Raw genomic sequence first — 17,601 nt, 5'->3', positions numbered from 1 at the left:
TCCCACTTTACCCATATTATGGTCAATTTTGGCAAAAACCCCACCAGCCGAAACTCATCTTCTGCATTCCCCTGTTTAGAACTGTCCGGGGGCAAAGTTCCCCCGTGGGAGTGAGGAACTTTTACCCCAGGGGCCCCTGGAAATTGGTCTATGATGGCATTCCCCAAAGCCCCCTGGGGCCCAGATTTTTTTTCCACTGGGACCCCCCCACGACCCCTTCTCTCACACTAGGCTTATCAGCCTTTTCCGTGGTTTTAGGCCCCGAAATTTTTGCGTCTAGGTCAAAAACCCACCGGGAAGCACTAAATCGACCAAAACCCCAAAGGTTAACTGGAAAAACAACAAACTTGTGGTTTTGCTGGGGGGAGGAAGAGAGAGGAAAAATGTGCCTTTTCAATGATTAAGGGGGTGTGTGCTAATGGAAAAGGTTAAAATTTTTGGAAAAATATCACCTATTGCAAACGTTTGAAAAATGTTCAATACAATGAATTGTCCCCTTTAGAAATCTAGGACCCGAAACAGTTCTAAGTTTTTGTGCCACAGGGGCCCCGGGCTCTCAAGCTGGTCCTGGTGCCAAAAAAAAAAAGAAGGGGAAAAATCCAGATGGGCCCTTTATAAAGAATTCCAAAGGGGGTTCCCCCCTTCCCAAAAAAAACCTCTCCTCCCCTCCCCTTTCTGTCTTCCCCCGCCCCCAAAAAATCTTAAAAATAAAATTGATGTTAATTTTTTTTATCCATTTGTTATCTTTTATTTATTTTTTAAATTTTTTTTGTATGTAAAACTATAGTTATTCTTTATAAAATGTATTTTTTTAATATTTTTGGGTGTCTGGAACATACTAATTGGATTTATATTATTTCTTATAGGAAATATTGCTTCCTTTTCATATGATTGGTTTTGTCAGATTTTTTTTTAATGGATTAATCACGAAACCGAGGTTCCTATGACCCCAATGCTGTGTATAGTTTTACCTGACTTTTCTTTCTCTCAAAATCATTCTTTTTCTCATATCTTATGCTTAAGTTTACCCTAGTTTTGAGAGACTTAACAAAAATTGATGGATCTGACACGAAAAACATTCTAGTTGAAACTTGAAAAGTAGTACTGAAAAAAAAATAGTGCAAAAACTTTAACATATTGGCGAGATAAATAGAAATATTTAGCCATAACATTGATAATTAAGCAAAGCATAGAGAGCACTGCAGTAAACTGCCTCTTGGCCCATGCTAAGGCATTTCCTACTTGCATCAACTATTCCCATCTTTTAAACCAAGTTACTTCATTTTTTTTTTTATTGTGTCTGTGTATGGCACAGGTGAGTAGTTGTGTATAATCACTTAAAGCCTTAAACTCTGTCATACCTAAAAATAAAAATTTGTGTGTGGGCATTGGTGTTTCATAAGGGTGGGGAGGCCGTCTTAGCGACACCATGAAACCTCTAAAGAAAGTGACACTAATGCCCAAAAAAAAGTGCTGCAGCAACATAGAGAAAAATCCCTTTTTTTATATAGCCTATTACAGTGGACCCTTGGGTAAAGGGGTTTAGTTAGCCAAAATCGGATAACAGCTCACTTTGGCTTAAAAATATTGGCTCGGCTAACGCCAAATAACTCGGTTAAAGGGTTTTCGTCCCAAATGTGTCGCGCGCCTGGCGGGGGCCCGGGCCCCTCCATGACTCCGTGTACAGCCAGTGTGCCATTGTTTACAAGCCGTTGTGGACAATTCCACGCATACATGCGATATATTTTGTATTATTCCATTGTTTTTAGCGTTTGTAACTGCTAAATAATCTACCATGGACCCCAAAAAAAGTTTCTATGCCAGCCCTGTGGTAAAGAAAAGGGAAAAAAACGCAATAAAATTTAAGAAAAAGCTCGTAGTTACATTCCCTGCATCCTGCTACACTCCCGTATGTCAGCCCACACTCCCTGCATGTCACTATGCTCCCTGAATGTCAGCTACACTCCCCGCATGCCTGCTATCTCCCGCAGTCTGCTACACTCGCATGCCTGCTACCTCCCTGCGTGTCACTTCCTCCCTGCATGCCTGCCAGTCCCTGCATGCCTGCTACACTCCTGCATGTCAGCTACACTCCTGCATTTAGCTACACTCCCCGCATGCCTGCTACAGTCCCCGCATGCCTGCTACACTCCTGCATGCCTGCTACACTCCCTGCATGTCCCAGTGTGTTCAAGAAAAACAATGTCCCATCTCATCACTCATAAAAAGTCCACAAAAAAGGTGGTGCTTTTGTTTGTTTATTGTGTGAATCATTGTTTTTTTTAAGGAAATGAATTTTTTAAAAAAAAATTATTTTGTTTAATACTTTTGGGTTTGGGAATGGATTAATTGGTTTCCTTATTTCAAAAAGAAAAATTAATTGGCAAAAAACTAAAAAGGGTTAAATTTCTTCGGGGAACGGTTTAAAAGGCGTAACCCGAAAGGTCCCCCTGTATATGATGACAATACAAATAAGCCTATGAAAAAAAACCCTTGATAACCCCATATAAAAAATACGATAAATAAATTTTTATTTATGATTTTTTGGAAAAAACCCCCAACCCAGCTGGCACCCACTATAATGTCATCACAAACGAACATTTTGTGTCTGTTGTACCCCCCCAGTGAGTTTGGTCTAGGTGGGGGTTATTGTGGCTGGGTTAAACAGAAAAAGGGGTCAGGTAATTAAATTTTGCCCATAATTTTGGGATTTAAAGTTGAAATACCAAGACTAAGGAGGCACCTGAAAACTGCTGATGTTGATTTTGGGAAAAATTTAAACCCACTGGACTGCATTGGATGAAATTAACTTTCTAGCTGAAGGGGGTTTTCCCATTAAAATCTTTTCCAACTCCCACTCTGCCGGGGAGGTTGTTCCGATTATATGTGTTTTCTGTGGCTGCTTGTGAAAGGGCCAAAGTTGAACCCCGTTTAAAAAACTATTTATGGCCCTTAAATGAGTCAAGGGCATAAACTCTGACTTAGAAATTTTAAATCCAGGGAAAAATGGGTCAGTTGACAGTATTGATTCTGATGATGTGACAGATGATTTTGCAAGATTAAAAGGAAAAAGGAAATGTAAGACGATTCATTGAAATTTTAAATTTTACCCCAAGGTCAAACAGAACTAGTGTTTCTCTGTTTTAAATGTTTTTTTTTTATTTATCTTTTTTTTTTGCATTGTTGAAGATGAAAAATGTAGGATCTGTTCCTGTTTTTAAAAAGTGGGGTTTGAGTTTGTTTCCTCAGTATTACTACTTTTTGTTTTTTTTATCATTAATAAAGTTGAGAAAATATTCTCCTGTTGGTTCATCCCCTAAATTTCTCTTGCCCAACATTAGTCACATGAAATGGTGATGCAGCTGGGTTCTCCCACCCTGCATTTGGGGAATTTCCCTTAAGGGTGACCCCAAAATGCCCCCTCCCCGGTGACCCCAACCCCTGGGCAATGGCACTGTGTGGGGGAATTTTTTCTGATTAAAATAAAAAATTGAAAAATTTCATTTTATGTGTTAATTTTTTGAAAATGATCCCCTCTTGTTGGCAGCATAAATTTCCCCCTTAGGGGTATGTGGTAGTCCTCCCGTATTCGGGGCATACATTACAAGCCCCAAACCGTTTTGGGGAAACGGGGTAGGGGGACCCTGTATGTGTTATTTGTTAGTTTAATTGATAAAGTAAGAAAAAAGAAGTCTAAAATTTAGCTTTTTTTCACGGGATGGGAAGCATTGCTTGGCTTCTCTTAGGGTTTCAAGAACTACCAGCAAACAAAAAAATTGTTTTTGGAGCCATTCTCATCCCAAAATTTAAAAGGGTTATTTTTGGGGGCCACAGTTAACTGTGGATACCGGGAAACAGCGGATACCGAATCCATGGATGGGGGGTCCTTCTGAAAATTATCCCATTTTTTAAACCCTACCCGGGTATCCAAAGGCAGGATGCCCCAAAATGGAAAAACGAAAGGTTTTTAAAATTTAGAAATTTATACAGGGGGGGTTACTACCCCCTTGCCCCCAACTTTTTTCCCCTTTTTCAAAACAAGGGTTAGGAAAAAAAAGAATTCTGTTCCATTCCCCTTAATGGAATAAGGGGAAATAAACAAAAAAAAAACTAGTAAAAAAATAAAAAAAACCCAAAAGAGGTGTGTACAATGTGCTTGTACTTGCAGGGAAACCCAGAATTCTTCCTCTTAAAGTCATGCATATTTGTAAGGGTTTAAAAAAAAAAAGGAACAGGGAAGGGGCTAGTAACCCCTTCTCCTGTAAAAAAATTACTAAATTTAAAAAGAGAAACTTTTTTTTTTTTGGGAACCCGCTTTGTGGGGGTACAGCCAGTTTGTTGAAAGAAGAAAAATTCATGTGTGGGGTGACCCAAGGGGTAAGCAGAAGTAGCAAACTTTTCCTGGGGAAAAGTTGCATGTTTCCTTAAAACAGAATAAAGACACCAACCTAAACCCATTTAAAAAAATTTACAGGGTTCCATTTTTCACTCCCCTTGGCAAAGGGGGGGCATCTTCCTGGGCTGTTGCTATCTACCAGCCTACTACCTAGGAATTTTACCTTATTATTTACTTCCCCCAAATTTTGATTAGTTTTCAGTTTTTTTTTTTTTTGGGAAAGCCTAATACTATGTATAGTGGTTTTTTGTGGGGATTTTGATGTGTTTCAAAAGGGGTTTTAGCACTCAGTGCATGGAGGAGCTATTTCCTTAATTTTTGCCCCACATGGAATATGCAAAATAAATTATTACAGATAATTACTGTTATCCACAGTTACCTTTTTAGTCCTTAAAGATATACAGTGGACCCCACATGGGGACTTTAATCCGGGAAGGGCTGATTTTTTGGAAATTTCGGATGGAATGAATTTTCCCCCTAAGAAATAATGGAAATCAAATTAATCCTCAAAAACACCCAAAAATATGGAAAAAAAAAATTTTTCCACATGAAATATACATTTTCCTACACACAAAAAAGGGTACATGCACAATAGTAGGAAATGTTTAAAGCAAATAAAGAGAAAACATCACAATATATAAAATTGTGGTGTTTCTCACTAAATGAAGAATAAATGACACCTTTATTGAAAAATGCAGCAATGACTGATGAGACACTGTGTCCTGGGAGGTTTTCCTCCTGAGTACTGTAGGTCCTGTTTGGCATTTTTTTCCCCGAACAGGCCTTATTACACTGTTTATGCCACTCGATTCTTAAATTTTCTCAAACCAACCTTTGCTGGCTTTAAATTCACCAATATGAGCCCCTAGTTCCAGGCATTTTTTCCCGTTCACCTGGGTGTTATTTGGCTTTTGGGGGTTTCATCCTGGGGGGACAAAATTAAAAAGGGCCCCAATGGAAATAAGTTAGACAGTCTTGGGACACTACCCTTTTTTTTTATCCCGGGGGGCAAAATGCCCGGGGTTAATTGTTTTTGGATTCTCAATAAGCCACCCCAAAGGTTTTTACAGCAGCAGCAGCTACGGGGGGACAGCAACGAAGGGGATGCTACAGCAGCAACAGGGGTGACAGCAGCAGCGGAAAGATGCCACAGCGGGAACAGGCGATGCCCGGGAGCGGGGGGGGCGATGCCGCGGGGATTCCTCCCGCAGCAGCCCCGGGGGTTTTTAAGCCGGAGCCGGCCCCTGGTGCAGCAGGGGCGATGCTGGCGGGCCCGACGATGCTTTTCGGGAGCAGCAGGCGATGCTGTTCAGCAGCCGGGCGGTGGGGGTCAAGGGAGGGAGCTTGACGGGGGGCAACGCCACGGGTACAAAACAGCAACAGCAGCCGTACCAAATTAATATGATGGTTGGGTTGGGGTTTATTATACAACCTGGCCCAGCTCGGGGAACCCCGGCCTAATTTTTTATACTTATTGATTTTTTTTTCATCTCTATAGTAATTTTAATTTTTTTGCTGTAGGGTTGGACTAGAAGCTTTTTGGGGCCCCCGGTCACCATTTTCCAAAAAAACACCAAAAAAACTGTAAAAAAATGCCCCCTTTTATGCTTGGATGTTACCCCGGAGGCTGGCTTAAACAATGCCACCGGGGGGAACATTGAGGGATGGCTCAGGGCACATTTGGGGCGCCGGACAAAAGGCCCGGGGGCGGGTTTTTTGGGGTATGCGAGGGAAAATTTTGGGGGGAAAAAAACGGTTTTGGATTTACGGTGTCGATATACGGGGGCCCCTGTACAAAATGGACCCAAAAAATTTTAAATTTAAACCGTTCCAAAAGTCTGAAGGAAAGGGAAAATTTCGTAGGGAAACCATTTTCCCCCTGAAAAAAGAAATAATTACAGTGGACCCCGACGGCATGTTCCCCCCCTACATTAAAACTGACCTACAATGCTTTCGGGAAAATTTTGCCCCAACGTCGTTAAAAACTTGAACAGCATTCGCCCAGTACCACGCCGGCCCTTTTCCAGCCTAAAGCGCCTCAGCGGGCCCCCTTCATTATTTGGCCTGTTTAAAAGCCAAGTGGTGCCCCCACACGACATTTGGAATTTTTGTATTATTATGTTTCAGGCCTAACTGCTAAAAAGAAACGACCCAAAGAAATTTTCTGGGGGCCAAACCCTGTAAAAAAGGGGGTGAAATATTATAAAAACATCGCCACGGGGCTTGCTGCTCCGGCACACCGTCGCTGCTGCTGCTGTGTAGCCCACGTCTGCCGGCGGTGATGCCCCGCGGGATCGCTGCTGCTGCCCCCTGTCATCCCCTGTGCCGGCCCTGCTGTTTTGGCACCACCCGCCTTGCCCCGTGCCCATGCTGCTGTTTCCCACCCATCAGATCTGCTGTGTGGCCCGTGGCTCCCACCCCGCCTCCCGGAGCATATCGCGCAGCTGTTTGGCTGCGCGTGCACACCTGCCTGACACCATCGCGGCAACCCTCACGCGCTGGCACCATCAGCGCGCTAAAATCAGCTGCTGCTGCACCGCCTACCTGCCCCAGCACCGCATGCTGCCCCAAAATATCTGCTGCGAAACCGCCCTGCTGCTAGCCCTCTGCGCTGCTGCTGTAGCACCATCCGCCCCCTTGCTTACACCACCGCTCTGCTGCTGCTGGCCCACCCGCTCTCCGCGGCATTCGGCTGCGTGCTGCTGCTGGCACCACCCGCGGGCACTCCCAGCTGCTGCTTTACACCTCGCTGCGTTTTGGGTCAGCGCTGCTTTTCATCGCTCTGCTGTCCCCAATCAGCTGCTGTGGCACCATCAGCTGCTTTACCCTCGCGCGCCTTCCTCCTCTGCTGCCATACACAACAGCTTCCAAACATTTTTTGGGTGTCTTCCGAAATAAAAAACAATTAACTCCAGAGGATTCCCCCCGGATAACCCAAAAAATCAGGGGTCATCAGGGCTGCAAATTATTTCCCGTTTAATCTTGTCCCCAGGATGCCCCGAACGTTATTTTAAAGGGGAACAGGAAAAAAAAACCGGAAATAGTCTCATATTTGAAATTTTAAAGGGCAGAAAGTTGGCTTTAGAGATTTAAAATGAGTGGCATAAAGGGGGTAAAGCCTGTTCTGGAAGAAAATGCCAAACAGGACCTACATTACTCAGGAGGAAAAGGCACTCCGAGGACACAGTGTCTCATCAGTCATTGATGCATCTTCAATAAAGATAAGTGTCATTTATTCTCATTTAGTAGAGTAGTACATGCACAATATATATTGTGCATGTATCCTTCTTTTTATTTTATTTTATTATCACACGGGCCGACTCCACCAAGGCAGGGTGGCCCAAAAAAGAGAAACTTCCATCATTCACTCCATCACTGTCTTGCCAGAAGGGTGCTTTACACTACAGTTTTAAACTGCAACATTAACACCCCTCCAGGACTCAAGTCCTTGCCTGCGTTTCCTGAACCCCTTCATAAATGTTACTTTGCTCACACTCCAACGCACGTAGGAAATGTATATTTCATGTGGTAAAATTTTTTTTCATACTTTTGGGTGTCTTGCACAGATTAATTTGATTTCCATTATTTCTCATGGGAAAATTAATTCAACTTACGATAATTTCATCTTCGATGTGCTCTCAGGAATGGATTAATATTGCAAGTCAGGGTCCACTGTAATCCATTCAAACATCCAAAAGTATCAACAAAAAATTTTTTTCATTAAATATAGATTTACATACAGAAAACAATGAGACATCACGTATAAAACAATAATAACATCACACTTACCTTTATGGAAGACAAAGGGGGGGAGAGGATGAAGAAGTTAAATATTGTTTGGAAGGAATCCCCTTTCCCTAGACTTTGAGTACCAAGTCCTTATCGGGTTACTTCCCTTCTTTGTTTTAATGCCACTAGGACCAGCTTGGCTGTCCTAGTGGCAGAGTCCTTCACAAACCATCCCACTAACAGAATATTTGCACAACCCTATTTTCAATGCTCCCAAGCAATAAGCTTTGATAATTCTATTCACTCATGTGCAAGTTCCATTCAAATCAAATTGTGTGTGGGAAGTACCCTGGCTGGTGTGTTCTTTTTTGAATTCTATCATGTTCTCAATTCTTTACCAAAGGGCCAGCACTAGAAGCTTTCTTTGGGCCACGGTGGCTTATTAGCATTTTCCCAAGCACAAAAATAATGGAATATTATGAAATGTATCATATGAATGTGTGGGTGATGGTCACTTGCCAAAAACAATGCCACACTGACTGGGAATGGTGTGTGGGGCACCTTGTGTGGTGTGGACACTGGGAGGTTGCTCATACATGTTCCGGATGACCGACAAATGGCGAGGCAAATTACAAACCCGAGGCTATGTTTTTGAAAAAAAGTTGTCGAAAGCTAAATTCTAAGCGAGCTTACAACTGAGGTCCACTGTATTACTAAGATGGTGATTGAGATACTTTGTACAGTGATATTGTGTGGTAACTCAACAAAGAGAAGTATGTGCTGAAGACTTTTTTGATAGAAGAGAATGCTGATAAAATTACTGACTCTAATATTTCAGCATAACTTCATTAGTGATCAACAAGAAAAAGACATTGTACCTTTGATTTTTTTAAACTATTATGGAGATACAACATTTTTAAGAAATAATTTGCTTGTACCAGTGTTAACAAATTGGATGGTACCTTGAATATTTTTTTAGCATCACATATGTGCACTCTCCTTACAGGTGAGCTGCAAGACAAGACACAACATTAAGCTTCTTTGCAACTTGATATATGACACCGTCTTCAGTCTCAAAACGCCTGGTATTTATGAAAGCAGGTTGTTCTGTATGTAGCATTTAGTGTATTTTTATATATATTGTCTCTATAAAACCCTTCTCCTATATATATTACTAAATGTGAAAGGAGAAACTTTTGTTTTCCTTTTGGGGACCTGCCTCAGTGGATACGACAGGGGTGTTGAAAGAAAGAAAAAATTTCTATAAAATATTCAGATGTATTAATTTGATCAAGAATGTATAATTTTTAATCATAATGTTTTAGAATACTTTTTAACAAATAATAATTTTTTAAAAAGTCTTCACTGTGGTTCATTGCAGTTGATATCCAGGTCAGTTCCACCTATCTACAAAAGTACTAAAAACTAACAAATGTTGTTTCATGTATCAACAGGGAGCAAAGAACGGTTGCTTGAGCAACGCATCCTGCCTCTTACCTGCTTTAGAGGATGTTGTTGGTGTTCTGGGTCTGGAGCACGATGTTCAGGGCGTGACCTAGTGTTGCCTGCAGACAAATATCAGGCTCTTGTTACCCAGGAGATGTCTAGTAGAGGTCACCGTCCATTCAAGATGTGCCGAGCTCAATCAAGGCACAACTTTTCTCCATGAGAATGGTGGGTTTACATTATATTCATTGAAATAATTAAAGGATAGAATGATTCTGCAACCTTTCAAACTGATTATATATTGATTTATGGTGAGAATAATATCAGTTTACATATTTTCAAGAGCACCTTTCCATGTACAGTATGTGAATTTTGGATTGAAAGGTCATATTCCAACAGGTGTTATGCTCATTATGAAGATACAACCTTGAAGGACTTATACTTCCTTGACCCTCAATGGCTGTGTGATATGTTGGCTCATGTGGTCACCATAAGAAATCAACCCATTTGCTCGAAATGGTAGAATAAAATAGGGACGTTCATACTCAAGAACCATATGAAAGTATCACTTTCACTATGTCTTCACTGAAATGAATATGAAATTATACAGAATCATTATATTAATGGACAGGCCTCCAAAAAATTTTGCAAGGTGGAACCAAACTGCTTGGGCCCTGGGACAGCTGAGGCTTCTCTCAAAATGAGAATTTAGAGTCAGTAAAACCATTGGTAACTTTCATAATATTTTATATCCTGTGCAGCAGAATGACCAGATAACATATACTTTTTAGATTTTGAAAATTTTGTTTACCTGTAACTATACAAGTGCCTAAATTTTTAATAAAAATTTTTTTAAATAAAAAAAATTCTTAAATTTTAATATTTGAACTAAAAAATAAAATGACTTTTCGGGCTTTTTTTTGTCAAAAAATTTCCCAAACCTATAAAAATAATTTCTCTGTATTTGTTTAAATTTTAAGTTTTCCCTTAAAAATCAAAAAAGTCGGGTTTTGACAAAAGGGGGCTTTAAAAATTTTTTATATTTTTGGAGGTTTTAAAAAAATATTTTTTATTTTAAGTTTAAAAATTCTCTGTGAGTCCTGTTTGGGGGTTGTCAACATTTTTAGCTATTTAAAATTTTTGGGGGAAATATCTCAAGTTTTAAAATCTCTTAATAATTAAAATAATAAAGTTCATTTTATTTTCCCAAAATTTTTTTTAATTTAAAAAAGGAAAATGTTGCTTTTCATGAAAAATCTTCATCTTTAAAGTCCAGGCACTGGGTAATGTATAAATGAACCCCCCTTCCCTCATGGGGGCCCTGTTAATGTATAAAAATCATAAATCAAAAGTGATAAAGAGACATTAAAAATTTGCTTCTTTAAAAAGGGCCTTTTTCCCCCTTCTTCAGTAAGAAAGCATAAAACCAACAAAAAAATTGGGAAATGTGGAGAAAGGGTGATAAATCTTATCTTGAAAAAAGGGGTGGTTTAAACCTGGGGCTGACCATCTCAGACTTTCTTAAATCTTAATGCTGAGAGCCTGATCACTCATACCCTACACTCCCTCCCTTCCCATTATTTTGCCCTGTATTTTAAAGAAAAAGCCTGCTGAGCAAGTGAAATGCCCACATCACAAAAAAATCCCAAAAGCTTTTTTAAGTGTTGCAACACCCCTAAGTCAAAAATTTGAACCCGATAGGCTGAAAAATTTAACATTTTTTCCCAAAGATACCTAATTATCCATGTTGCCCCATAATTATAAAATGGTTGGAAGGGGAAAAGGAAGTCAACAAATTGACTTTTTACCAATTTTTCCCTTCCCTTTTCCCAAAAATTTTATAACCCGGGAAAAATCGGGAAAGAAAAAATTTTCCCCAAACAAAAAATGTCCATTTTTCCTAACCTTTTCATATTTTTTAAAAAGGATTCAGGAAATTTGGTTTATTTTCATTATTCGGATTTGGGAGTCCGGGAAAGGGGAAAGGGGAAGTTCCTGCATTTAAAAAAGGGGGGGTTTGGGACATTGGGTTTGGAGGTTTGTGTTGTGTTTTTTTGCTCGTTTGCTTTTTAAATTTTTTTCCCTGAGCACCCTCTGAAAAAGCGGATAATCTGTGAGTAGGGTTGAAATGTTGAATGAGGGTAAATTTTTTCTTTTTGGGTTTTTCTTTGTTTTGGGTCACCCTCCTCGGTGGGGCCATTGTTAAAAAAAAAAAAAAATTGCCCAATAATTCTACAAAATTTAATAAATAAAAGGGGGTTTTAAAACCGGGTTTTATTAATTAGCAGGGAGTCTTTGTGAAAAAATTTCCCAAATTTGAAAATGCTTTAAAACCCAAGTCCCCAATATATGTAGTATGTCATTGATTCGGGAAAAAATTTTGTATGCTTGTCATTTTATTATAAAAAACTTTGCATTTTGTTTTATTATTATTTAAACTATCATACCCTTTGTATTTCCCTTTTTTTTTTTCCAAAAAGTTGGGGGAAATCCCCACAGGCGGGGTGACTTTTTTGGGAGCATTACTTCTCCCTGATTACCTATTTTTTTTTAATTCAATATAAAAATTCCAGCAGAAAAAAAATGATTGGGGGATTTTAGGGTAAAAAAAAGCTGGATGTCCTGGCTTTAAGTGAAACAAAGCTGAAGGGGGGGAGGTTTCGGTGGAGAAATAAAGGGGGATTAGGTCAGGGTTTAAAATGAGTTAAACCCAAAGGGGTGAAAAATTTTGGGAAAAGCTATGGCGGAAAAAAGAATTTAAAATGAAAATTTTAAAGGATTATGTGGGGGCAAAAAAAAGGGTTGGATGGAAAAGTGGATTTTATAAAAAGCGTGTATCCCCGGAAAGAAAGTGGAAAAGGAAGAGAAAATTTTTGGAAATTTGGTAAAATTTTGAAATTTTAAAAAAAAAATTTTGAAAAGTAATGGTTTTTGGGATTTTTTTGTAAAGTGGGTAAAAAATTTTTTGGGGAAGTAATTAAATTTTTTTGGGGGGAAAAAGAAAGGGGATTTAGAAAAAAAACTATTGTAAAAAAATTTATTTCATTAAAAATTTTTTATAAAAAAGGGAAATAAATAAATATAAATTGTTGCTTTAATGAAAATGGTTTTAAATTATTTAATTGGGGGAAAAATTTTTTTTTGGTGAAATTAAAATTTTTATGGGGGAAACTATAATCGGGGATCTTTTTGATTTTTTGGCTACAGGGGGAAGAAAAGGGGTGTTTTGGAAGAAAAGAAAAAGAAAGAATAACTAAATGAGGGGGGAAAAATTTAATAAACAAAGGGGAGGAGAAAAATTTTTAAAATTAAGCATTTGGGAGAAAGGGGGGCTATTAAAATTGAAAATTAAGGGGGTTAAAGAGGGTTTTTAAATATTTTAAAAATAAGTATTAAAGTGACAAAAATTTGTTTTTTATGGGGGTGGGGGGGGAAAAGGGGAGTGATTGGGGGAATGTTAAAAAAAGGGGTGTGATAAAAAAAAAAATTATTTAAGGAGTTTTTGGAATTTAAAAAAAACAAGTTTGGAGTAAAAAAGGGTAAAAAGGTTTGAAATTTTTAAAAAAAGTTGATGAGGGGGAAAACATTTTAAAAAAAATTTTAATAAAAAAAAAAAAATTTCGGGCCATTAAAAATTAAAAACCTAAAAATATGGTTTTATTAAAAACAAAAAAATTGGGGAATTTAAATGAGGGGAGATTTTATTGGGTTTTTTAAAGAATATTTTGAAAAATTTTAAAATGTTGGAAAAACAAACATTTTTCCGGGTTAGGGGGGTTAAATTTTTTAGGGTAAAAAGAAAAACAAAAGGGGGTTTTGGGGAAGTGTAATTAAAATTAAAAATGAAAAATTAAAAACGGGGAACAGTGGGATCAGGGCAAAATATTAAAAGCAGAGGGGATTTTAGGGGAAGGGGGTTGTTTTTTTTAATAAATTTAAAAGGGGGAAAAAAGGGGTTGTTGAAAGGGCATTATAGCCCCCTTTTATATAAAAAAAGGGGGGAAAAAAATTTAAAAAATTTAAAATAAGTTTCGGGTAAAAGGAAAAATGGGTGGGGGTTAAAATTAAATTAAGATGAAAAATTTGGGGTTGGGTTTAAAGGGGGTTTTTAAAAAGGGGGGGGGGGGAGTGTGATCGGGTGTTTTTGGGTATGAAAAATTTTAAAATTTTAAAAATGGGTTTTTTGGGTTTTGGGGTTTTAAAAAAATTTTTATGAAAAAAATTTTTGGATAAAAAACAATTGGCAGATGTTGAAATATAGGGAATAGGGGGAAAATTTAAAAAATCTTTAAAAAGGTTTTTGGGGATAGTAAACTCGGGTTGGGGTTTAAAAAGGGGAACTATTTTGGAAAAATGGTTTTGACGGGGATTTTAATTCACTATTTTTTTTAAATTTTTATTTTGAGGGGGTTTAAAGGGGTAAATCTGGGGTTTGTTTAAGGGGGGGGTTTAAATTCGGGGAATAAAATTAAAGGGGGGAATTGCAGTTTTTTGCTTTTGAAATGTCATGGGAGTTCTAAAAAAAAAATTCAAAGGGTTAGTGGATGAGTTTGGGAATTGTGTAAAGTGAAAGTTGAAAAAACTTGGAAAAAGTAAGGTGATGGGGGTGTCAAATGATTTAGATAAAAAAAAAATTTGGATATCAAAATTAAGGGGGAGTATGGAAGAAGTGAATTTTTTCCAGTTTTGGGAATTGGCGTGTGGGGAGGGTTTTTATGAAGGATGGGGTTAATCCTTAAAAAAAATGGGGGAAAAAGGTGAGTAAATGGTTGGGGTATATGGGGGTCAAAAACTTATCTATAGGAAAAAAAAGGGAATTTTAAAAGTATAGTAGTATTTTCCCTCTTATAGGGGGTTGTGAAGTTTGGGGTTAAGTAAATGCAGCAGAAAGGGAAAGGGGGTTGGGGGCGGGGATGTCTGTCTAAAAAAAATGTGGTGAAAAATATTATAAAAATTGGGTGTAAATTAGGAGAAGGTGTGGGGTTAAAAAAGGAATAGTCGGGGGCAGAAGGGGGGTTTGTTAGGGGGTTTTGGTCTTTTTAAGAGAATGGATCACAGAAAGGAATGACTTTAAAAATTAAATCTATGGGGGAAGGGAAAACCCGGGGAGGGGGTCGCCCTCGAAAGGAGTTGGAGGGGGGAAAAAAAAAGGGGGGTTTTGTGGGTAAGGTTTGGTTTCCCAGCAACGTGCGTGGGTGTTAGAAAAAGGTGAATGGGACAAGGTATTGGGACCTGACGATCTGTTGGAGTGTGAGCAGGGTAATATTTAGTGAAGGATTCGGGAAACCGGGTTATTTTCATATAGTGGGGATTTTGGTCAAATGGGAAATCCTGCATTTAAAAAGGAGGGTTTGGGATTTTTTGGGTTTGGGGGGGATATATTTTTTATCTTTATTTTGTGTATGCTTCTAAAACTGTTTGTATTAAAAACACCTCTGCAAAAATGATAATTTTTGGAAATTTTGGTAAAAAGTGGGGAATGATGATGAAATATTTTTTTTTTTGGGATTTTCTTTTTTTTTTTGGGTCCCCCCTGCCTGGGGGGGGGAAGAAGGCCGACTTTTTAAAAAAAAAAATTTTGAATAAATAGGATTAGGTCAGGGAAAAATAGAGTTAGAGCTAAAGAAAAATTAGCAATAATTTTGGGAAGGATAAGCTATGGCGGGAAAAAAGGGGGACAAACCCCCAAATTAAAAGGATTATGTGGGGGTAAAAAAAAAAGATTGGATGTGAAAAAGTGGGGTTAAAATAGCGTGTATGCACCGGGAAAGGAAAAGGGGTGTAGAGGAGAAAAGGTTTGGGAAATGTTGGTGAATCGGGGGGATTTTTAAAATCAGTTAGGGAAAAATAAGGGGGTTTGGGGGATTTAAATCAAAAATTGGGTAAAAATGTTTTTGGAGGAGAAATGGAAATTTGGGGTGCCGGGGGTAAATGCAAAGGGAGAGTTTTTAAATTGGGATTTAAAAAAATTTGGAAATAAGTAATCATTTTTTTATAAAAAAGGGGATAAATAAATATAAAAGGGTATGATGAAATGTAAAAAGGGGTTTGTTAGTTTTGTATTGGTGGAAAAAAAGGTTGGGGGGTTAGGCCCCAGGATGTACATGTTTAAAAAGGGGAAAACTGATTTTCAGATCATTTTTACTTGTTAACACAGTTAGAGAAAAATTGGGGGGAAAAGGGAAAGGTTTGGCAACAAAAAGTAGAGGAGGTGAAAGTGTAAAAATTTTAAGGGGGAGGGGGGAAATTCGGGCGAATAAAGCTATTTGGAAAAGGGGGGGCAATTGCAAAAAAATGGTAGGGGGGGGTTGAAGGGGGTTGGAAAAATTTTTAAAAAAATGAAAGTATTTGGGAATGTGGAGAATTTGTGGTTTAGGAGGGTGGGGCAGGGGGAAAAGAGGTGATTTTGGAATAATAAAAAAATTGTGTGATAAAAAAAAAAGGGCCCCCAAACCTAAAGGAGGTTTTTTAAAGAAGTTTTTGGAAGAAAAAAAAAATTGGAGGTAAAAAAGAAAGGTGAAGAAGTGGTGAGAGAGGGAAAAGGGGGGAAAGATGAAAGGGGGAAGTTTTGTCAAAAATTTTTAATAAAAAAAAAAAAAATTTTGGGAGTGGGTTAAACTTTAAAAACCCCTGGGGAAAGTATAATTTGCCCTTTAAAAAAAGGGGAAAGGGAGTTGAAATTGGGAGAGGGGGTTAGGTGATGGGGAATTTTTAAAGAAATTTTTTAAATTTTAGAAAAAAGGGAGGTGGAAATTTCACACGGGAAAAAGGGGTATACCTTTTGGGTTTTGAAAAAAATAATTAAAAGTGTGGGGGAAAGTCCATTGGGGCATTCACTTAGAATAAAAAAGGGGTTAAACGCTGGAACTGTTTTGGTTGGACAGAAATTTAAAAAGGGGAAATATAGTGGGGGGTGGTTTGGTCCTTTTTTTTTAATAAATGTAATAAAAGGGGAAAATTACCTAGGGTTTTAGAGAAATCTATGGTCCCAATTATGGGGAAAAAGGGGGTTAGTTTTAAAATTATAGAGGAATAAGTTTCCCTGGGTATACCGGGAAAAAAAATATCTTGGGTTATAATTAAAGTTGGGTAAAAAGAATGTGGAATTCCCCAGATGGGCAAGGGGGGTTTCCCAAATTGGGGGGGGTGTGAAAAGATAAAGTTTTTTGTGAAACATATATGTGGTTTAAAGAAAAAGGGTGGGAAGTTTTTATTTTTTTATGGAAGAAAGGCTTTGGGTGGATGAGGAGCAATTGGCAGATGTTAAGTTTATGGAATAGGTGGAATTATAAATGCGGGAAGAGTTTTTATGGGGATGTGAACTCGGGTTGGGGGTTTGTAGAAAAAGAGGGAGAATATTTTATAAAGTAGGTCTTAGAAAAGGGATTTTAAATGTCCCTTTGGTTTTTTTAATATTTTTTAAAGTGGGGTTGTAAAGTAAATGCTAGGGTTTTTGGGGGGGGGTGGGTTTAAAATTGGGGAATAAAATTTCCCAAAGGGGAAATTGACAAAATTATTTTTGCTGATGATCCCTTGTTATAAATTCAAAAGAAAAATTAAAAAGGTTGATGGATGGTTTAAAGAATGTGTGAAAAGGGTAAAAAATTTGAAAGTAACATAAAAAAAGGGGTAAGGTGATGGGGTATAAATGTTTAGATAAAGAAAAATTGGATATAAAATTTTGGGGAGGGGGAAGTATGGAAAAATGAATTTTTTCCCCGAATCCCCGGGGTTGGCGTGTGGCGGATGGTTTATGAAGGATGGGGTTTCATTAGAATTGATGGGGAAAAAAAGATTTTGGTGGTTTGAGGTATATGGGGAGTAAAAAAACTTTTTTTTTTATCTATGGAGGCAAAGAAAAATATTAAAATATAGTAGCCAAACCCTCTTATATGGATGTGAAGTTTGGGGGTGGTAAATGCGCGGAGGGGGGGCGGTTGGGGGGCAGTGGAATGTCCTGTCAAAGGGGGCAATTTGTAAATTTATAAATTTAAACCAAAAAAAATTGGGGGTGTAAAATTGGGGGGAAG

At 38.2% G+C, this 17,601-nt stretch overlaps 1 protein-coding gene across 1 annotated transcript in view; it reads left to right on the top strand.

Annotated features, from left to right (window-relative positions):
* Nucleotides 1-17,601, top strand: part of Lrrk (Leucine-rich repeat kinase) — a 1,005,461-nt gene that overhangs the window by 732,705 nt on the left and 255,155 nt on the right. The window lies entirely within an intron of this gene.

Source organism: Cherax quadricarinatus, chromosome 37, assembly GCF_038502225.1.
Source record: "Cherax quadricarinatus isolate ZL_2023a chromosome 37, ASM3850222v1, whole genome shotgun sequence".
In the NCBI taxonomy this organism is placed as follows: domain Eukaryota; kingdom Metazoa; phylum Arthropoda; class Malacostraca; order Decapoda; family Parastacidae; genus Cherax; species Cherax quadricarinatus.
The sequence above is the reverse complement of the archived record's forward strand: the minus strand, read 5'-3'. Positions and strand labels throughout refer to the sequence as shown.